Source organism: Pogona vitticeps, chromosome 5 (genome assembly GCF_051106095.1).
Source record: "Pogona vitticeps strain Pit_001003342236 chromosome 5, PviZW2.1, whole genome shotgun sequence".
Lineage (NCBI taxonomy): Eukaryota > Metazoa > Chordata > Lepidosauria > Squamata > Agamidae > Pogona > Pogona vitticeps.
Genome location: NC_135787.1, coordinates 99,474,224 through 99,496,033, shown reverse-complemented (window position 1 = coordinate 99,496,033; position 21,810 = coordinate 99,474,224). Strand labels below are relative to the sequence as shown.

The window sequence follows — 21,810 nt, the reverse complement described above, 5'->3', positions numbered from 1 at the left end:
TCCTCCCCTTTCGTGTTTCTCTTGTTCTAATAGTGACCAAAGAAAAGTAGAATATTCTGCTTAACACACAAACAAATACAGTGGTGCCTCGTATAACGAGTGCCCCGTTTAATGACGAATTCGCATAGCGATGGCAAAAATGCCATCGCTTTTGTGATTGTATAATGAAGGTGCCTATGGGGAAAAATCACTTTGCGATGTTTTCCCCATAGGCACCATTTTCCCCCAGCTGAGCGGCGGGAGCCTCCAAAGGAGCGCTCCCGCCACTCAGCTGGGGGAAAATGCCTGCGGTGGCCTTCGAAGGACCCTTCCGAAGGGTCCTTCTGAGACCACCGCGGGGGGAGGGTGGGGGGGATCCGATGCCGTAACCGGTGGCAGGTGGGATCTGAGCCCGGGATGCCTGAAAGGCATCCGGACCCCCCACTCTCCCACCCTCCCTCCGCGGCTTGGATCGGACCCGCGGGTGCTAGCCCTGCCATGGCTGGACTCCCAAGAGTCCAGCCATGCGCGGGGTAGCCCCCGCGGATCGGATCCAAGCTGGATCCAAGCCGCGGGGGGAAGGTGGGGAGATCGGATGCCTGTCAGGCATCCTGGGTTCGGATCCCACCCGCCACCGGTTACCCAGCCTTGGGTAACCGGCGGCGGGTGGGATCTGAGCCCGGGATGCCTGAAAGGCATCCGGATCCCCCCGCTCTCCCACCCTCCCCCCGCAGCTTGGATCGGACCCGCGGGGGCTAGCCCTGCCATGGCTGCACTCCCTAGAGTCCAGCCATACCCGGCGTAGCCCCCGCGGGTCGGATCCAAGCCGGATCCAAGCCGCGGGGGAAAGGTGGGGAGATCCGATGCCTGTCAGGCATCCTGGGCTCGGCAGCGCGGGGCGGCGGGGACAGGGTGGAGGGGTCCCGAAGGCTTCCAGGCTTTTGCCTGGAATCCTTTGGGATCCCCCACCCACCCTGTCCCCGTCGCTGGCAGCCACCCCCCGCCGCTTTCCCCAGCCTGGATTGGGCTCCTGGGAATCCGATCTCGGCTAGGGAAGGCAGCGCGGGGCGGCGGGGACAGGGTGGAGGGGTCCCGAAGGCTTCCAGGCTTTTGCCTGGAAGCCTTCGGGATCCCCCACCCACCCTGTCCCTGCCAGTTTTTAGTCCATTGGAACGCAATAACTAGGTTTTAATGCGTTTTAATGGACTTTTTAATTTCGCGTTACCATGTTTCCGTATAGCGACGTTAATCCTGGAACGGATTAACGTCGCTATACGGGGCACCACTGTAATGGCTAAATCAAAAAGGAGTGTGTATGTATTTTTCCCAGTTGCTACTCACTACAGATGGAAATTCCAGACATTCAAAGTGATCCTAGCCAGTCATGTTTACCCTAGTAAGACCTTTCCTACTGCTTCCATAGCAAAACATCAAGGACCCCTGACTGTAATGGTCTTCTGTCCACAAAAGCCAGCCAGTCCATTCCATTGTCAAATAGGATTGTGATACATTCTCCATGTTCTATGAACAGAAAAACATAAAGTGGAAGCCAGTTCTAGTAATGCTCAGAACCTTTACACTGGAAAATTTTCATTGCCTTTGTAACTGTGACTGAGATTTGCCTTACTATGCTGATGGCAGATGAACATTGACTTGTCTAGAGGTTTTTTATGAGACATGGTAGAATCAAAACAGGCTTTTATTTTTCTGACATTTCACATTTTCCTAGAGCTTTATTTAAAGCTAATCTCATCTTGGGAGTTCATATGTATCCTTGCTTAGGTGACTGTCCTAATCAGATCACCAAAGGTATAAGGTGGATTAGAAGACATGGCTCTTCCCGCCTTATGCTCAAGCTTTGCAGTCAACTGAGAGAAGATCAGCTCTTCTGGTTCTTCAGGCTGCAACATCTGACAGTCATTCAGATGCTGCATGATGCAAAACATCTTGAAGTTTTTGGTCCCAGAATGCATGCTGGGATTTTTTCCAGATGCACTCGAAATAGATTGGCAAGGCCCTGGCGTAACACAGCTTCTACCCTATCTTGCTTTCACCAGGAACTTCTGTCTTTTGTAGTATGTGAAAGAAACTGGTCTACCAAAAAACAAAAAAACAAACAAAACAAAAAACACAAGAAATTGACATGGAAGACTGGAGAAGCTTGTCTTAGTTGAGGCAACATTTATATTTAGATGTCCACAAAGACTATATCATATAAATGAAGGAGCAGAAATTGCTTGTAATGATAAGTTTGGGGAATGAGACCATTTAGTCAAGAGTTTCTTAAAGTACAATTAGGATAGAATGAGTTTGGGTTCACCGCTTGTTTGGCTGTTCGCCTGAAAATAAAGATTTTCTGTGCACACTTGAAACAGAGGAGAAGACTAAGTTCAGAATGCATAATTTTCTTTGTTTGAGAATTTATGGTTTTTTAATACTTTCTGCTCTGTCCTTATAGTTGCTTACTGTAGACAGCTACAAACTAAATTTTAGGTTCTTAGAGGTCAACAGCTTGCAGCTAAATTTGCAGCGAATTATAAACATAAAAGTAAAATGTAGTAGTACTTTTTTGTAATTGTCTGAATAAACTATATTTTAATATAACCAAACAAAACTATATAAATTAAAGAAAAGCTGTACATACTGTATTTTTCTGTTTATAAGACAACCCAATATATAAGATGACCCACCCTTTTTAGAAAATATGATCCCTGCTTTTCCCTTCCTTTTGTGAAGCCACGGAGCTGGGCAAAAGGAAGGGAAAAGTAGGGATCAAAGGTCTCCCTTTGACCCCCACTTTTCCTTGCCTTTTGCAAAGTCACAGGGCTTAGCAAAAAGGAAAGGAAGGCTCCCTTCCAGTAAAGGCTGCACGATCGCAGCCCTTTGATCCTGACCTTTGATCCTTTTTTTTAAAACAAGGGGATGACAAAAAGGAAAAGGGGAGTTGAGGTTAATAGGGAAGAGGAGAAACAATAACATACTGACGTCCATTCTATACCTATTGCCATATCAAAATTCCAAATTATTCTTTTTACTATTTCTTGCCTTCCAGGTTTAAGTTCTCGTTTCAATATATGCTCTTCATACGCTGCCTGTTGATTCAGTCCATTTTTAGAATAAGTCCCATCTTTCTGTTGCCTTTTGTAAAGGACAGTCCTTCATCACTTCTGATAAAATGCCCATTTCCGCTGTTTCCCGTATCTTCTCTATAAGGTCTTCTTGTTTCGGTACCGTCGGACTTTTCCAATTTTTGGCATAGAGAATTCTGGCTGCAGTAACTATGTATATAACTATATATTCCTTTGTCTTATCTATGTTATCAGGTATCATACTCAATAAAAACAGTTCTGGGGTTAATGGCACCTTACAAAGCAATATTTGTTGCAACACAGCATGTACTCTTTTCCATACTGTTTCGCTACTCTACATGACCACCGCATGTGATAATAGCTTCCCACTTGTGCTTCACATTTCCAACACACATTGATACATCTGTATACATCTTCAACAGTTTTTCTGGAGTCATATGCCACCTATAAAACATCTTTTATATATTCACCTTAAAATATATATAACCTTTTAAGGAGATCCTGACCTTTGATCCTGAAGCCCTTTCATGGCTGCATTACCCAATTCCTAGCCTCCTAGAGTAGTCTTAATTGACCAGATAGGCGGGATATAAATAGAATAAATAAATAAATAAATTCTTAAGCCCTGCGGGGCTTAGGGAGTGGATAAAGCAGCCATGAAAGGGCTTCAGGATCAAAGGGCTGTGATTGTACAGCCCTTTCACGATTACTGTACCCGAAGGGAGCCTTCCCTTCCTTTTTGCTAAGCCCCATGGCTTTGCAAAAGGCAGGGAAATGCGGCTGCCTTTCGTGTATAAAATGACCCTCAAATTTTTTTCTGATTATTTAAGGAAAAGTGTCATTTTATACACAGAAAAATATGGAAAGCATGGCCTATCTTTAGTGTTTCTGACCCCTCCCAACATTCTAGAAATATAATGTCTTTCCATTCAGGGCACCTTTGGTGAATGGACAGACTGCAAAATAGCCAGTGGTAAGCCACTGTAGAACACATTTTTGGTGATGGGCTGCGTATATAGCTTCTATAGGAATAAACTAGTTAAACAACTCATCCCCTCGGCTTCCTAGTTGTTTATCTGCATGACTAAGATGTCCAGCTTTTCTGTCAGATTCCAGGAAGAGAGTGTCAAGGCTCACTTTGGTCACCATTCCTTTTATATGCTTTTTTCTTTTCATCCTTGGAAAGTATTCCATAAGACCCTCTAGATATAAATGCTATTGGTGGATCTCTTCTGATGTATAAGATTTAATGTATTTACATCTGAGAGGTGCCTGACACATTCCATTGTGCCAAGAACTTTTGGACTTTACCTCAAAGAGTGATTTTCCTGGCAAAATCCATTCTGCCATGTACTTTTGGACTTCAAGTTCTTCACACTGGTGCAAATCTGATGAGGTATTGTTTTTATCCACAAAAGCTTGTGTACTATATGACAATTTTTTTAGTGGTCTATAAAGTTATCACCTATTTTTGTATTTGTATTTTATTTTGTTTTACTACACAGCTACCCTTTATTTCAGATACTTTGTATATCTTGCCATTCCTGATCTCACCAGATCTTCTGTCCTATTTTGTTTCTGTGTTTATGTCTGGGAGTTGAAAAGCAGTGCAGCAAATTGCAGTTGAAAAGAGATGGGCAATACAATTCTTGTCTCCTGCAAATTCTTTATTTCCCAGATTTACAATCTGGCATGGAAAGCCATGCCTGGAGGTAAAAAAAGGATGCAGGCTATTTCTGCCTTTGTTCCAGACATCTTAATATTTCTCTGGGATTGAATGAGAAGACATTTAGTACCAAGACATATAAGAGATTTGTTGATGCGTTCAATAATATTTTGTGCAGATGTCAAACTATTGTAGTTTTTAATTGTTGTTTTATTTGTTTGATGTTGTGAGCTGCCCTGAGTAGACTTTAGTCTAGAAGGGCGGGATATAAATCCAATAATAAATAAAATAAAATAAATAAACTATACTTGTCCTGTTGTCTTGCTTAATGATAGAAAATGAATGGTTGAACTTACCATGAAGTTGTGCTCTGGTATATAAACAGGAGGACAGTTTTAATATCCATTGTGGGAATCAAGTGGGCAAATGACAATAAACAGAGTATTTTCTAGCCTTCCATGGCTTAGACCCCTAGTAAATCTGGGGTCTTTAGATAATTCTCTCTCTCTTTTCTTTTTTGGGTTTTTATTCACTAGCCGTCTTTGGGTGATGATATAAATGTTGCATATTCCTTTGTGCTCTCAAAATTGGTTAATATTTTTCCTATGATCGAAGTCAAGCATTGGTTGTACTTTCAGCCACAGGATGATTTAACACTCTCCTCTCTGTATTAAGAGAATGGAGTGATCCAGGATGCGTCGTTTTTCCAGTGTTCATTGATTTCACTGCTACCTGGCCAACAAGGCAAATATCAAGTTCACTGCTTACTTTTAAAAGCAAGCAGTGAGCTTATGAGAACTGCAACAATGAAAGCTTTGTGAGTTATTTTCTTTAACTTCACTCATTGTACATGTGGCTCTCTTGTATACATATGTGTTACTGCAGATTGCTGCTATAAGGCACTGGTCTGCAAAATTCTTTGGCTGAAGAATTCTCTACCTTTATTTAAAATAATTTTATGTGACCATTTTCCGTAAATGGACCCCAAATTATTTAAATTCAAAAAGCAAATTAATAACATTATTAATTATTAAGTAAAAAGCATTACTAAAATCAGATTTAGAAGCAACAAAATATAAACCATCCCTTTTATTTTCTCAAGTCAGTCAGTTAAAAAGCCTGCTTGAAGAGAAGGGTCTTCACCTCCTTTATTCATTTAGGCCAATACTAACTGCTAAGTTTCAGCAATAATGGAAATATTTGTGACATGTTGTTTTGAATGGGGAAGCACCTATGATAGTCTTAGAGCTGATGTACAGTATCTGATCTTGAGATTTGCATGATGTGGCTCTGAAACACAATGCATGAATGAATAAAGGATGTACTGGTCACACCAGTACATTGCTAAACTCCAAGTCTATTAAATGTAAAACAACTTGCAGCAGGATTTTGATATTCTATTGGTAGCCCCAGCTAATAATGTGTGTTGACAAAAGTCATGAAAACTTATGATGCTAGTTCAAATAACTTGTCAGGTCCTGTTCTCTTGCTTAAAAGTGGAATGATTTTATGGGGATATGTTGATTTTGCACTATGGTGCTAGTAATTCTTGCATTCGAAAAGGGTAAGCATTTCCAGAATTCCATAAATTGGAAAGTAGAAAAGGAACCATCAGTACATATCTTTCAACAAGGATTATCTTTGCTTTGTTAAAGGCTTAGTGTCTGGATCAAATAAGCTTCCCCTTGTCTTTTGAGAAATAATGACCCTCATTGTTGATGTCTTTGCTCTAGGTTTGCTGTTGGTACAAAATGTTGCAATTTCTGTAATGCTGTACACAAAGAAATAATGTATGCAAAGAAATAAGTCCTATTGCTGCAGGCTGAGATTGGGAGTAGGAAGAAAGCAATTATTCTAGTGCATATTTTCTAGAAGAATTAAACATTATTTCTCTTGTGATTTCTTGACTTTCATTGAGTTATATTCAGTTTTAGAAAATGCTGAACAAGTTTCCTCTTGTCATTAAAATATTTTTTTCTTTTAAGAATGGGAGAGCAAGAATAACAAATATGACTTTATCATAAGATCTATTTCATATTATATCATTTAAAAAGAAACAATAGTTTGCTATTGTTAAGTTAAATTTCAGTTGTAGTTCAGATTTTCAAAATTAGTGAAAACTTCTATTTTTTAAAATGGGGATTTTTAAAATATATGTCAATACTGAATTTTATGGAGGAACACAAATCTATGTTTAGCAAAGCTAAACTGTAAATGGCTGTTCAACATCTGGATTTGATAAAGCTGATGAAGATAGAATAAAACTTGTAACTTAATTATCATAGGAGCTACTGTACAATTCTTATTAATCAAGTCCTTGCCCCTCTATTAGTTTTGAGTTACATAATAACAAAAATGAAAAGCAGCAATGCAAGCAACCAGATTCCATATTTTGACAAGCTTTTGCTCCCATTCCAAATTAATGCGATATGCATCTAAATCACAAAATGACCTAGTGTAATAAAATGGATTATAGCATGCATGACTCTGCTCCTGTTAGTTTTTGAAAGGGCAGTATCTTAGACTGAAATCAGTACATTTGAGTAGGGGTAGGAAGCAAAGATTTATTCACAAAAATCACTGCATTGTTTATTTTTTCTTGTCTGAGTCATTTTCTGGCTTAAGCTGAAGAAGGCAGCATCTCCTTATTTATTTCAACTACCCCCCTTTCCACATAAATTGAAAGGCAGTTTGCAATATAAACAAAACCCTTGAGAACAATAAAAACAAATTTAACAATAAAACAGCACTTAAAACACCATAATAAAACTTAAAAATTACATCCACAGCAGTAGAAGGAGGAGAATTTTGTCCACTTCCCCAACAATCTGCTTTTAAGTGCTGGTTTTGTCTGCTTTTGCTTTGAGGTATTTTTCTGTTGATGTCTCTTTTGATCAGAGGTAAGAGTGTGTGATATTTTTTATTGGACCACTAAAAAAGTAAACGAATTGCAAGCTTTTGTGGATGAATCCCACTTCTTCAGGCTGAGCACCACCTCATCAGAAAAACCGGATAGTGCAGAGAAACTGTAGACAAGAGTCCAAAAACTGCTGGTACATATCTGCGAGAAGGGATCTCAGAGGTTTCAAAAGTTCTCTTGAGGTGGCAGTCTCAAGCGTCCTTGCAGCATGGTTCAAATTTTTACACCCTGCTCTTAAGACCAATAGGTTGCCAGTTACTTTGCCCCCCCAATTGCCTGCTTCAAACATAAAGTTTATTTTTTTGTAGCGGTGGGGAGAAAACACAAAGACATGGCAGCTTCTACAGTGTTTTCCCAAAAAAAAGACAGGACCTTGTATTAATTTTTGCTCCAAAAAACGCATTAGGGCTCATTTTAAGGGGATGTTTTTTTTTTCATGTACAACAATCTACATTCATTCAAATACAGTCATGTCATCTTCTGGTTACTGCACAATGCTGCACAGTGGTGAAGGGCGGGATTTCATTTAACTGGGGCTTATTTTGAGAATAGGGCTTATATTACGAGCATCCTGAAAAATCAGATTAGGGCCCATTTTCAGGTTAGGTCTTATTTCCGGGGAAAGAGGGTAGCACAATTTTTAATGAAATCACAAACCAACATCACCCATTGACTGCTTGTAGTTGGTGGAGTGGGGGTGCCCCCATTCTGCTTCATGAACCACCATTGGCACTATCCCTGGTATGTTTACATTATTTCTCATTAGAAATGGAGGAAATGGCATCTATTTTTAAAAGATAGCACAAATATACAACATTTACTACCACAGTTGTTTGTTTTGATTATAGCTCATCTGAGCTAACCTGGGGTTTTTCTCAGCTTTCTCCTTTGAATTAGTAGCAGTCAGCAAGGATTCTGTATAGTCTGTGGAAACAGGTCATGTTGATTACCCTAAAAATGCTTTAGCCAAGACAGCTTAACATACTAATTGAGGGGAGTTTTTGTAGGAATGTAATTTAGGATCCTGTGACATACATGGAAGGAATTATGAGAACTTCATAGGACCTGCATAGCTAAAAAAGTAATGTTTCTACAGCTCAGTTTTTCTCTCTCTTATTATTTAAAGAACATTGATACCAACATTATTCAGCCAAATAAATACTATAATTGCTTGCGCTGAGGCAAAATATTTACAGTGGTACCTCGACTTAAGAACTTAATCCGTATTGGGACTGCGTTCTTAAGTCAAAACGTTTTTAAAACAAAGCACCATTTCCCATAGGAATGCATTAAGAACCATTTAATCCGTATCTGCTGTTTTTCGTTCTTAACTGGAGGCGCTGTTCTTAAGTCGAAGCATTAGTTCCCATAGGAACTAATGCAAAGCCGGTTAATCCGTATCTACCACTAGAGGGTGAATTATTTATTTATTTTTTCTTCTTTTGACCTAAGATGAACTTAGGTCAAAAAAGGGCAGGCAAGGGTTTTTTCCCCATTTTTTTAATTCTTAAGTCGAGATGCCATTCTCAAGTCAAAGCAACTTTTTGTGAACGGAGGCATTCTTAACTCAAATCGTTCTTATGTAGGGACGTTCTCAAGTCGAGGTACCACTGTATTCTAAGAAACAAAGCAAAGAAGAAGAAAGGGATGAAGAGGAAACAGGGAATTCATGCACTGGTTCTTAAGAACCAGCTAAAACCATGGTTATATGTTCAGGCCTTCCCTCCTGTCAATACTTTATTTCCTTTCTCTTTCTATTTGTTTTATTATATGTGGTGTTGTTTACTTGTAATAATTTTTATGCTTCATTGTATATTTTTTATGGAAGCCGCTCAGAGTGGTCAATCAGACCAGATGAGCGGGATATAAATCAAATTAATAATAATAATAATAATAATAATAATAATAATAATAATAATAATAATAATAATAATAATAATAATAATAATAATAATAATAATAATAATAATAATAATAATAATAATAATAATTAATATGGTACTCAAACTGATGAGCTGGAATGGAAATAATTTAGGTAAAGAACAAAATGGTCAAAAAGAACAGAAGAGTGTAAAGTAGCCTGGCCTCTCTCCCCCATTGCTGCTTTCAAATGGGAAGACTTGCAGGAAATTGTTGAAAGAAAGAGGAGCTTAATGCAGCTCCTCCCCATCTTTTACCTTGAGCCTAGGTTGTTCCTCATTTCTGTCACAGCTTATGCTGTACTTTTCTGGAGATGCAGGAGTGTTTTTTGGAGATTCATTATTGTCGTTTTTGGTGATGTGTGCTACAGTTCTTCCTTGTGTCACACACTAGCACTTCACAACATATTCTTCAGATGTTGGTTACTGAGGGAGGGAGGATATGATGCTCAGTCTGTATGAGATGGTGAAAAATAGAGTGGGTGCTCTACTGTCTTCCAGTTATCAGGCTAGAAGGATAGAAGGAGAGCTCCATAAGTAGCACAGCTTTGTAGGCAAGATGGCACTGATTTTTTCCTATTAGCATTCTAAACCTAGGTTTCTCCTATGCCTAAGGGTATATTTTTCTAGGTCTTTTTGTTCACCCTTGGTGATTGGGCAAATGTCTCACTGTAATTTTATTTTATCCTCTAGTCTCCTAAATAACCCATATGGCTTTTTGGAATGTGCCTGAAGTATTACATTGCATGCTTGAGATTGTACTGTACTTGGTTTTCAACTTGAATTGTAAAGTTAATATTTATGTGAATTGTTCAGATGCATGTGTCTTCTGGAGGTAATGTTGCTTACTTGTAAGATGCATCATTCACCAGCATTAGTATCTTGATTCCATCCACCATATATTTTTTGTCTCGTTTAAGAAACCTAGCTAATCAAAGTTTATACTTTTGCTTCTGTCCATTTCAAGTTTTCTTGTAGTTTTTTATTCCTGTTCTGATGTCTAAACATAGTTGTTATTATTTGTTAGTTCAAATCACAACACTGTTACATTAGATTATTCTCTACAAAGTTATGTTTCATAAGGCTTTGTTTTCTCCTTGCTTTGATGGTATAAGTATAGCTAAGAGTGGTTTGCTCATTCACCATTAAAGGCTTAATTCTGAAACATTGGCCTCTGATTTTTTTCAGAACATTCTTTTGAAGTTTTGGAAACGATTTCTCATTTCTAACTTGGTTTGCTGTTTCTTTCCAAATTCTGTTAGAAATATGTGTAAGATCTTTCCTTGATATTTGATTGCATTGTCTTTAAATCAAGAGATGCTTCAGCATCTAATAATGTAACATTTCCTTTTCTGCAAAGTAGAATTCGGAAATGAGAAATTAACTGTGCATTGCCATAGTCATTTGCTAGAGTTTTACATTTTTAAAGCTTAAGCATAGAACGTGAACTGGTTTACTATAACTTGAAGGCATTTTCCAGACTTGGTTGTGATCAAAATTTGTAAAAGTATTGATCAAATGTGATGCCTTTGTGTACCCATTAGGCCATTATTGATGCTTCTTCATCAAAGACACTTATGAAAGATAATGAATCATAACAACAAAGCTACCCAATCCTAATGATCTCTACATATTCTCCCATCAGAAAGAAACTCTTCACTTTGAAGAAACTCCAGTGAACATCAAAGTCCATATTGGGTGCATAGAATTTGATTGGCTTATCTGGACTTAAAGCGTTTACAGCAGGGTTGCATTACTGGAGAAAACCATTCTTTGCTATGAAAGGAAAGATTTTAATTTTGAATAAGCAGGAAAGAAAAGTGTCCTCTTGGTGTTTCCGCCACTCCCTGAAAACGGTGGGACAGATTCCTTCTTTCAAATGCTGTATGATTTGCACTCACCAATCTCCCTATAAGCTTGTGTGTCCACAAGATGGTGCCCTTGTGCTGGGAAAAGCCCCATTCTATGATGAATCTGAAGTAAGATTGGGAAGGTGCAATATTAACAATCAATATTGTTTTGAAATTTTAGAAGGATATGAAGTTACACTAAATCTGTTTGTTGTCATCCTCATTTTTGTTTGTAATAGAATTGTGTATAGAACTTGATCGGCGGGTAGGTAGGCTTGGAAATCTTCAATGCAGTGATTAATTGCTTTTGCAGCACAGATGTATCCTTTCCACTTATATACACACGTGAATTTCAAGATGTGAACATGAAGAAATTAAAAATAAGGTGTCCAATAGGAGCTGTGACATGTTTCATTCATAAAATGTTGGGCTGATAGCTACTAGGCCCATAGTCCAGTAATCCGTATTAAAATGCTGATTCTGCCTTGTTGTACTTGAGGAAATTGAAACTTTTATTCAAAATACTGCTGATGCATGTTTCATTCTAGGTAAGAATAATAACCCCTTCATGGATTGCTGCCTTGTCATCGTGAAGGGGCTTGAGTAATTCAGAGAAGCTATGGGCTGTGCCGTGCAGGAACACCCAAGATGGACAGGTCATAGTGGAGAGTTCTGACTAAATGCGATCCACCTGGAGCAGGAACTGGCAAGCCACTTCAGTATCTTTGCCAAGAAAACTCCATGGGTAGAAACAAAAGGCTAAAAGATATGACGCTGGAAGATGAGTCCCTCAGGTCGGAAGGCATCCAACATGCTACTGAGGAAGAGTGGAGGACAAGTACGAGAACTAATGAAGTGGTTGGGCCAAAGTTGAAAGGACACTCAGCTGTGGACGCGCCTGGAAGTGAAAGGAAAGTCCTATCCTGCAAAGAAAAATACTGCATAGGAACCTGGAATGTAAGACTTGGAGCTAATTGTGGCTCCGATCATCAGCTTCTTATAGCAAAACTCAAGCTTAAACTGAAGAAAGTAGGAAAAACCACTGGGCTAGTCAGGTATAATCTAAACCAAATCCCTTATGAATGAACAGTGGACGTGAAGAACAGATTTAAGGAACTAGATTTGGTGGACAGAGTGCCTGAAGAACTATGGATGGAGGCTCGTAACATTGTACAGGAGGCAGCAACAAAAACCATCCCAAAGAAAAGGAAATGCAGGAAAGCAAAGTGGCTGTCCAACGAGGCCTTACAAATAGCAGAGAAGAGAAGGGAACAAAATGCAAGGGAGATAGGGAAAGTTACAGAAAATTGAATGCAGACTTCCAAAGAATAGCAAGGAGAGACAAGAGGGCCTTCTTAAATAAACACTGTAAAGAAGTAGAGGAAAATAATAGAAAGGGGAAAACCAGAGATCTGTTCTAGAAAATTGGAGATATTAAAGGAACATTTTGTGCAAAGATGGACATGATAAAGGACAAAAATGGTAGGGACCTAACAGAAGCAGAAGACATCAAGAAGAGGTGACAAGAATACACAGACAAATTCTACCAGAAAGATCTGGATGTCCCAGACAACCCAGATGTAGTTGCTGACCTTGAGCCAGACATCCTGGAGAGTGAAGTCAAGTGGGTCTTAGAAAGCATGGCTAACAACAAGGCCAGTGGAGGTGATGGCATTCCAGTTGAAGTATTTAAAATCTTAAAGATGACGCTGTTAAGGTGCTACACTCAATGTGTCAGCGAGTTTGGAAAACTCAACAGTGGCCAGAGGATTGGAAAAGATCAGTCTACATCCCAATCCCAAAAAAGGGCAGTGCCAAAGAATGCTCCAGCTACCGTACAATTATATTCATTTCACACACTAGCAAGGTTATGCTCAAAATCCTCCAAGACAGGCTTCAGCAGTATGTGGACCGAGAACTCCTAGAAGAACAATCTGGATTTCGAAGGGGAAGAGGAACTAGAGACCGAATTGCTAACATCCACTGGATTATGGAGAAAACCAAAGAGTTCAAGAAAATATCTAATTCTGCTTCATTCACTATACAAAAGCCTTTGATTGTGTTGAACACAGCAAACTATGGCAAGTTCTTAAAGAAATGGGAGTGCCTGAGCACCTTATCTATCTCCTGAGAAATCTATATGTGGGACAGGAAGCAGCAGTTAGAACTGGATATGGAACAACTGATTGGTTCAAAATTGGGAAAGGAATACAACAAGGCTGTATATTCTCTCCCTGCTTATTTAACATATGCAGAATACATCATACGAAAGGCTGGACTGGATGAATCCCAAACCAGAATTAAGATTGCCGGAGGAAACATCAACAACCTCAGATATGCAAATGATACCACTTTGATGGCAGAAAATGAGGAGGAATTAAGGAACCTCTTAATGAGGGTGAAAGACGAGAGAGCAAAAAATGGTCTGAAACTCAACATCAAAAAAGCTAAGATTATGCCCACTGGTCCCATCACCTCCTGGCAAATAGAAGGGGAAGATATGGAGGCAGTGACAGATTTTACCTTCTTGGGCTCCGTGACCACTGCAAATGGTGACAGCAGCCATGAAAGGCTGCTTCTTGGGAGGAAAGCAATGACAAACCTTGACAGCATCTTAAAAAGCAGAGACATCACCTTGCCAGCCAAGGTCCGCATAGTCAAAGCTATGGTTTTTCCAGTAGCACTGTATGGAAGTCAGATCTGGACCATAAAGAAGGCTGACCGCCAAAGAATGGAAGCTTTAGAATTGCGGTGTTGGAGGAGACTCTTGAGAGTCCCCTGGACTGCAAAGAGAACAAACCCATCCATTCTGAAGGAAATCAACCCTAAGTGCTCACTGGCAGGACAGATCCTGAAGCTAAGGCTCCAATACTTTGGCCTTCTCATGAGAAGACTCCCTGGAAGAGACCCTGATGTTGGCAAAGTGTGAAGGCAAAAGGAGAAGGGGATGACAGAGGACGAAATAGTTGGGCAGTGTCACTGAATCTATCAACATGAATTTGACCCAACTCCGGGAGGCAGTGGAAGACAGGAGGGCCTGGTGTGCTCTAGTCCATGGGGTCATGAAGAGTCGGACACAATTTAATGGCTAAACAAGAACAACAACAAAGAATAATAATGCATTTGTTCAAACTGGTTGAGGGCTTGAGGACTTGACTTGTTCTACTAATATAGTACTTAATATTGATAATTTAGAGCTGTGTCTGCTTACCACATTACTGTTAAAAGTGTTTCATGCACTGCCTGTCTTCATATTGCACCCAAAACTAAGTCATGTTGGTAAACATTGAGGGTTCGGTTTGATTTTGCATTCACATCATGATCACAGACTGGGGGTCTCTTGTTAGTTCTGGGGTTCTTTTCCTTTTTAGTAATAGTAGCAGGATGGATAAAAATAAATGATTTTAATAGTAGAACAACAGAATATCGTGCTATTTTTGTGGGACCCTAATTGAAAGAGCATTCCTCCAAACAGCAATCAGTTCAACAGTAAGTTAAAAACTGCTTGCTACTGTCCTTTAATATTAGTCCTCACTGTGCACTGTGGACATCACAAGATAATCCAAATTAATATCAGTGGATTTAATGGCCATATATGTTGATATTGCTTTGTTGGATTATTTCCAGGTTGTGGTCATACCAACAAAACTTAATTCACATTTCCTTTTTCTGCACCTGTGTAAGAAAATATGTGGATTTTGAGGTCATCTTCTGGGGGTTCCAGTCTCACCCTGGGCCATCACTGCCACTGATGCACACCACTGAAATCTTGTGTGTGGCTTTTGGAAGTGGGGGGAAACCACTTTTGGTTCCCCAAGCTTGCATTTTCCAAGGTATCCATTTCCTACATGCTTCATTTCACTGAAGAATATGTACTTTCTAATTGTTGGTGCTATGTCGTGGTCAACTTGTCCCTGAGACTTCAAGAAGCATAAAATACAGTGGTGCCTTGATGTACGAACTTAATCCATATTGGAATGGTGTTCGTAAGTAAAAACGTTCATAAGTCAAAGCAGCATTTGCCATAGAAATGCATTGAAAACCGATTAATCCTTTCCGGCTGTTTTTTGTTCTTATGTCAAGGCACGGTTCGTAAGTCAAAGCATTTGTTACAATAGGAACTAATGCAAAGCCGGTTAATCAGTCCTCTGCCACTAGGGCAGTGATGGCAAACCTATGGCACGCGTGCCACAGCTGGCACGCGAAGCCCTTTCTTCTGGCACGCGAGAAACCTTTTGAAGTGGCTACATCTGGGATTCCCCCTTTCTCTTTCTGTTCTGGGTCCTTTAACTTCCTGTCTGTCCCCATGATTCCCCCTGAAACTGCCACTTCCTGTTCCAGTTCTAGTCTTCCAGGCGGCACGGCAGCCACTGGTTTCTTCCCCACCCCCTCATTTTGGGCACTTGAGCTGAAAAAGGTTTGCCTCCACTGCACTAGGGGAATGCATTTTAGACCCCAGCAGCCACCAGAAGAAATCTTTGGAAAAACATTTCTGATTTTAAAAGCAAAAGACTAAACTGCATTTTAGGCCCCAGCAAAGAGAACAAAGCAAAAAAGCAAGGGAAGCATGCATGCACCATTGCAAAAGCGCAGAAAACAAATGGAGCAGATTAGAAATGCAAAGAGAACGAAGCAAAAAAGCAAGAGAAGCATGCATGAACCATTGCAAAAACAAACGGAGCAGTTCAGAAATGCAAGGAAAACAAAGCAAAAAGCATGCAAGACACATCAAAAATAGGGGGGAAAACCCTAAAGCAACCAAATCCCCCAAGACCCATCGGAAATGAGGGGGGGAGAACAAAAACAAATTCCCCAAGACCCATCAGAAATTGGGAAAAAACACTCCAAAAAGGAACCAACCACCCCATCGGAAATGGGGGGACCAAAAAACAAACACCCCCCAAGACCCATCACAGCACAGAAACATAACCCCCCCAGCCGAAAATCACACTGCAAAAATATCCAGAATAGTTTTTTAAAAGCATAAAGCAGCACCTTACCTTAGCAGGCAGCCTCCTCGGATCACACACTCTCCTAACTGCCTGGGCGAAAATCGACACCTACAGTCAGAAATTTGAATTTCCCGCCCTTTTCCCCTGCTTTTTTTCTGTTTGTAAGTCAAAGCTCCGTTTGCAAGTGAAAGCAAAATGTTGTGAACGGAGCTGTTCGTAACTCAATATGTTCGTAGGTCAAGGCACCACTGTACACTAATGCAAGTGGTTACACTATTTATTATATCATTTGTTTAAAATAGTTATATCCTGCCCTTCTACTCAATACATTAAATATTTATCAAGCAACTGCATAATGATGTGACTGCTAGATTTATAGTTGACTAGGATTGCTGTGCCACAGTTGAAGACAATACCTCCCACGACCCTGGCCTGGACTTTAAAAGCTGCCAGACCCATAGTGATGGAATGGGCCACATCCATGATTAATGCATCCCTTTTAGAGGGCTGGCTACCCTAAACCCTCAAGGAGACCATAATGTGGTCCGTTTGGAAGAAACCTAATTTTGTGGTGGGTTATTTTAACAACTACAGACCCATTGCCAATATCCAATTCTTAGGCAAGCTACTGGAGAGAGTGGTGGCTGATCAGCATCAGGCACTCTTGGAGGAAACTGATGCCTTGATCCATTTCAGTCTGGGCACGGATTGTGGGCCTCCTCCACATTTGTGGGGACCACTCCCTCTGCTAAATATGCAGTCTGGGCATCTTTTTGGACCAAGTGCTGTCTGTCTATGGAACGTGGTCTGGTCTGATCTGCCTACTTCCATTTTAGGTGGATTGCCCAACCTTGTCCTTTGGCTCCTGATCCCTTACTGTGCTGGTTCATGATCTGGTAATCTCAAGAATACATTACTCCAGTGCATTCTACATGGGGCTGCCCCTGGGACTAATCTGGAAGCTTCAACAGGTCCAGAATATGGCTGCCAGGTTGGTTAGGGGACTAAATAAATGCCACAAAATTTCCCAGATTCTGGCCAACCTACACAGGCTTTCTCTACGCTTCTATATTGGTTTCAAGGTGATGGTTCTATCATATGAAGCCCTAAACAGTTTGGGACCTTGTTACATGGTAGAACAGCTACTCCCAGCTGGCACTGCCCATCCTACTTGTTTCTCCCAGGCTGGATGGCTAAGGGTATTAACCATGAGGGAGGCCCAGAAGGAGAGGATGACCTGGGCCTTCTTGTCAATTGTGCCCCACCTCTGGAACAGGCTGCCAACTGAAATTTGCTTGACTCTCTCCTTGGCAACTTTCAAGAAAATTTTAAAAAACACATCTGTTTTATCAGGCTTCAACATCTGCCAGTTTAAGGATCTGTTGACTTTCAGCCTTTTATTAAACTGCCCCCAATTTTTAATTTGTTTTATATTTGTTTTATTTATTTACCATATTTTTCTGTTTAGAACATGCCCCTTTATAACACACACCACCTTTTCTAGCCTGAAAATTAAGAAAACTTAGCTTTGAGTATTTAGCCTTTGGGCTCAGAAGAGTTAGACATTAGGAGTCCCTGTTGAATCTGAGCCTACAGGTTCCACCTCCAATGAGGTGTGTTCTAATTGGTTTATTCAGCATCAGCTGACATCAGTTCCATAAGGCCCATGATTGGAGGAAGCTAAGTCTCCTGACTGTAGGAAGCCAAGCCATGTGACTGAAGGAAGCCTGTTTACAGATGCAAGGTACGGGCCGTTTTGTTCTCTCCTCAGCTTACTTCCGTGTATAAGATGCACCTCAATTTTTAGTGTAATGATTTTAGGAAAAACTAGCGTCTTATACATGGAAATATACGGTAATTAACATAATGTGTTTGATGTTTTTATGTCTTGTTATTGTTGTAAACCGCCCATAGTAAACATTGGTTAGATGAGTTGTATATAAATCAAATCAAATAAATAAAGTAAAATAAATAAATTACTGTTTTGCAACAAATAAGACAAAGAGACTAATAGCAGTAATTACTGCACATCTGTAAACTCAACTATGCAAAAATTGCAGTTTAACTGGAAGAGGTCTAATGACACAGTATGACATTGTTAAATGCCATTTTTCCACTTGTTTTACAATCTAGGACAGAAGTTGGGAACCTGTGGCACTAGAGCCTCAGCCAATCATTGAGAGTAGAAATTGTAGTTCAACCACATCTGGGAAGTCACAGGTTTCCCACCCTGCTCTAGGACATAAGCTTGTGAAGGCAAATAACAAAAGCATTCTTAAATTTTTTGAGAACTCAAACTTGAATGTGATGTGAAGTTAATGATCTTGAAAATCAAATGTCTTTCTAATAAGCTTTGAACTATTTTATTATTATTTTCCCTTCCAGTTTCATTTATCTGGATGACATAACTCCTTTTTAATAGTAATTAATGGTCTTGCCTTTTCCTGGTGCAGTGACTTCTCTTTCTCTTACGGAAGATATGACTGCTTAGAGTTGTCTAGTTTCCTTGTAGTCCAGAATCAATGTCAGCTTCAGGTGCTGAATTTATCATGTACTAGAGGAAAGTTTTTCTCTAGCTGTATCACACTATCTTGTGCAAACATGGCTTCATTAACCAGTATTGTTCTTTAAATATCTCAACTCTTTCTCTTCCTTTTTTATTTCTTCCTGTTTCTGCTGCTTAAACAGGGTGCAGAAACTACATATTGAAGAAATCATCAGTAATAATCATGTTAATGATGAATTAAAAGCGAAGTTTAGTGGTGGGCTTTGTGGTGGCTGTATGGGCTTATTAAACAAAGATATTGAAAGACCTCAAAATCAGAGATGAATACATTTATTTTTTGCCATGTTTCTGTGACTGACAAAGTCTCAGCTAGTGTTGTATTCTGGAGCTACAATTGCTGCTTTCCAATTTTTGTCAAAATGTCATAGGGGATGAAAATGATAGCCAGTTGCATAGTGGATATAATTACAGGTCAGTACTTTCTGTTTGCAACCAACATGAATTTGACACAACTCCGGGAGGCAGTGGAAGACAGGAGGGCCTGACGTGCTCTGGTCCATGCGGTCACGAAGAGTTGGACACGACTAAACGACTGAACAACAACAACTTTCTGTTTATGAACGCTAGATATTTTCGCAGAAGGATAATGATCTCTTATATTGGGGTGGGCTTCAAAGATTCATAGAGTTGTATGTGACCTAATCTAATCCATCTTCCTTCCTGCATGTTTGGCAGATAGCTGTCCAGCCTCTGTTTAAAGTGTGAGCAGTAAAGTATATACTGCCTTCTAAGGTGACCTGTTCTACTGTCAAACAGTTTGTCCGTTAGAATTTCTTCATTTGAATTTCTTTCCTTTTAATTTGAGTATGCTGGGTTAAGTCCAAGGCATAGATGGCCAATTAGCATTTCCTTCACCTTTGCTTGTACAACTGTAGGTTTCACTATATAGATATCAATAAACAGGTTTGTTGATATTCTTCGGTGGTGGCGTCAAAAACTTCAGGTGAGATCTGCCCAAAGCACAACAAAGTAGTATGATTATATCTTGTGTTTTGGGTACTGTACGTCTGTTGATGCAGCCCAGAACTGCAGTTGTCTTTTAGGTGCTGCATGCTGACTCACTTTTAACTTGTGGTATGCTAAAAACACTTAGATTCTTTTTGGGGTATGGTACTCTGTGAATATGGTCCATCCACCAGGTGATTCCAAGTTCAGAGCAGCATTGTTTATCCTATAGATTCTCACAGTGTCCTCACAGGGTGTCCACGGAGGCTCACCCTGTTTCCCCAAAAATAAGCCTTAACCTGAAAATAAGCCCTAGTCTGATTTTTCAGGATGTTCGTAATATAAACCCTACCCCCAAAATAAGCCCCAGTTAATTAAAAAAATCACCAAGCAACAACAACAACAAAACACTGCAAGGCCCATCGGAAACACGATTAATCCATTCCAGCCAAAGGGGGGGGGGAGAAAAGCAAACAAACCGTGCCAGACCCTTCAGAAATGCAAAACAAAACAAAACAAAAACAAAAAAAACAAAAACAAAAACAGAACACAAGCAAACTGTGCAAGATACATCGGAAATGCAAAAAAATCAAAGCAGAAAGCAAGCAAACCGTGCAAGACCCATCGGAAATGCAAAAAAAGCAAACCAAAAAGCAAGCAAACCGTGCAAGACCCATTGGAAATGCAAAAAAACGAAGCAGAAAGCAAGCAAACCCCGCAAGACCCATTGGAAATGGGGGGAGCCCAAAAAAAGCAAACAAACCCTGCAAGACCCGTCGGAAATGGGACCCCCCAAAAAACAAACAAACCATTCAAGACCCATCACAGCATAGAAACATAATCCCACCACTCAAAACCACACTGCAAAACCCACCCAGAACAGTTTTTAAAAAGCAGAAAGCAGCACTTTACCTTACCAGGCAGTCCGAAGCCTCCTCCAATTGCACTCACTCTAACCGTCGGGGTGAAAGAGCTACAAAGAAACAGTCTCTTCGCCTACCTGTTGTAAGCCGCCCCGAGTAGACATGGTCTAGAGGGACGGGATATAAATTTAATAAATAAATACATAAATACCAACAGTTAGCAATTTGAATTTCCCGTCTTTTCCCCCTGCCTTTATTTGATCGTAACTTGAAGCTCTGGCCGCAAGTCGAAGCAAAACTTTGCAGCCGGAGCTGGTCGTAATTTGAAATGGTCATAAGTCAGGAAGTTTGTAAGTCGAGACACCACTGTATAGTCTATCCAGGCCATGTTAAGATTTGTTTTTAATCTTTTTGCCTTTTGTATCATTTTGTCAATAAGCAGCTGATCTTTAATGCCTCTTGACTTTTTAAAGTTCCTTTTCTGTTCAGTTGGGTATAGGGAGTTTTCAGTTAAGTAATTATATATTGATCTTGCACATATTCCTGTGAGGAACATGAAGGCATATAATTGGTCAATAATTGCTGGGTTCATTGACCTTCTGATGATCTGGTGTTGCTGTTAAATTTGGACAGAACCATTCCAACAAAAATATTATAATAGGAGTGTATGTATTAACTAATTAACTTCTTTCTCCCTTTTCTCCAAATTTGAAGACCCTTCATGAGAAACCTTAAATAAATATTTGCTACACTTTAGGGTTTTAAATTTTGAGTTAAGTCTTGGTGGTCCACGGCAACAAAAGATATTTAAAGGGAGTCTGTGGTAAAGAAAAAGGTTAAGAATTATTGGTTTATCCAATATTTTACTAGTTTTCGTATCTTGGGGGACCTTGTCAATTGTTTTGCTGAAACGTATGCTACATTCTCTGTCTGCCAAAATATCAGAAAGATAAGATTAGTGTGTGATGGCATAATTTTGAGAAAGCCGTGCTGGATTTGGCTTTTTAAGAACTGTTGCATCCTGAAATGGGGTGTACGAACTGTGAAACTGAAATATTAAT

The 21,810-nt window shown here is 39.9% G+C and overlaps 1 protein-coding gene across 3 annotated transcripts in view; it reads left to right on the top strand.

The window, feature by feature from the left end:
* Positions 1–21,810, top strand: part of CCDC91 (coiled-coil domain containing 91) — a 190,928-nt gene that overhangs the window by 14,636 nt on the left and 154,482 nt on the right. The window lies entirely within an intron of this gene.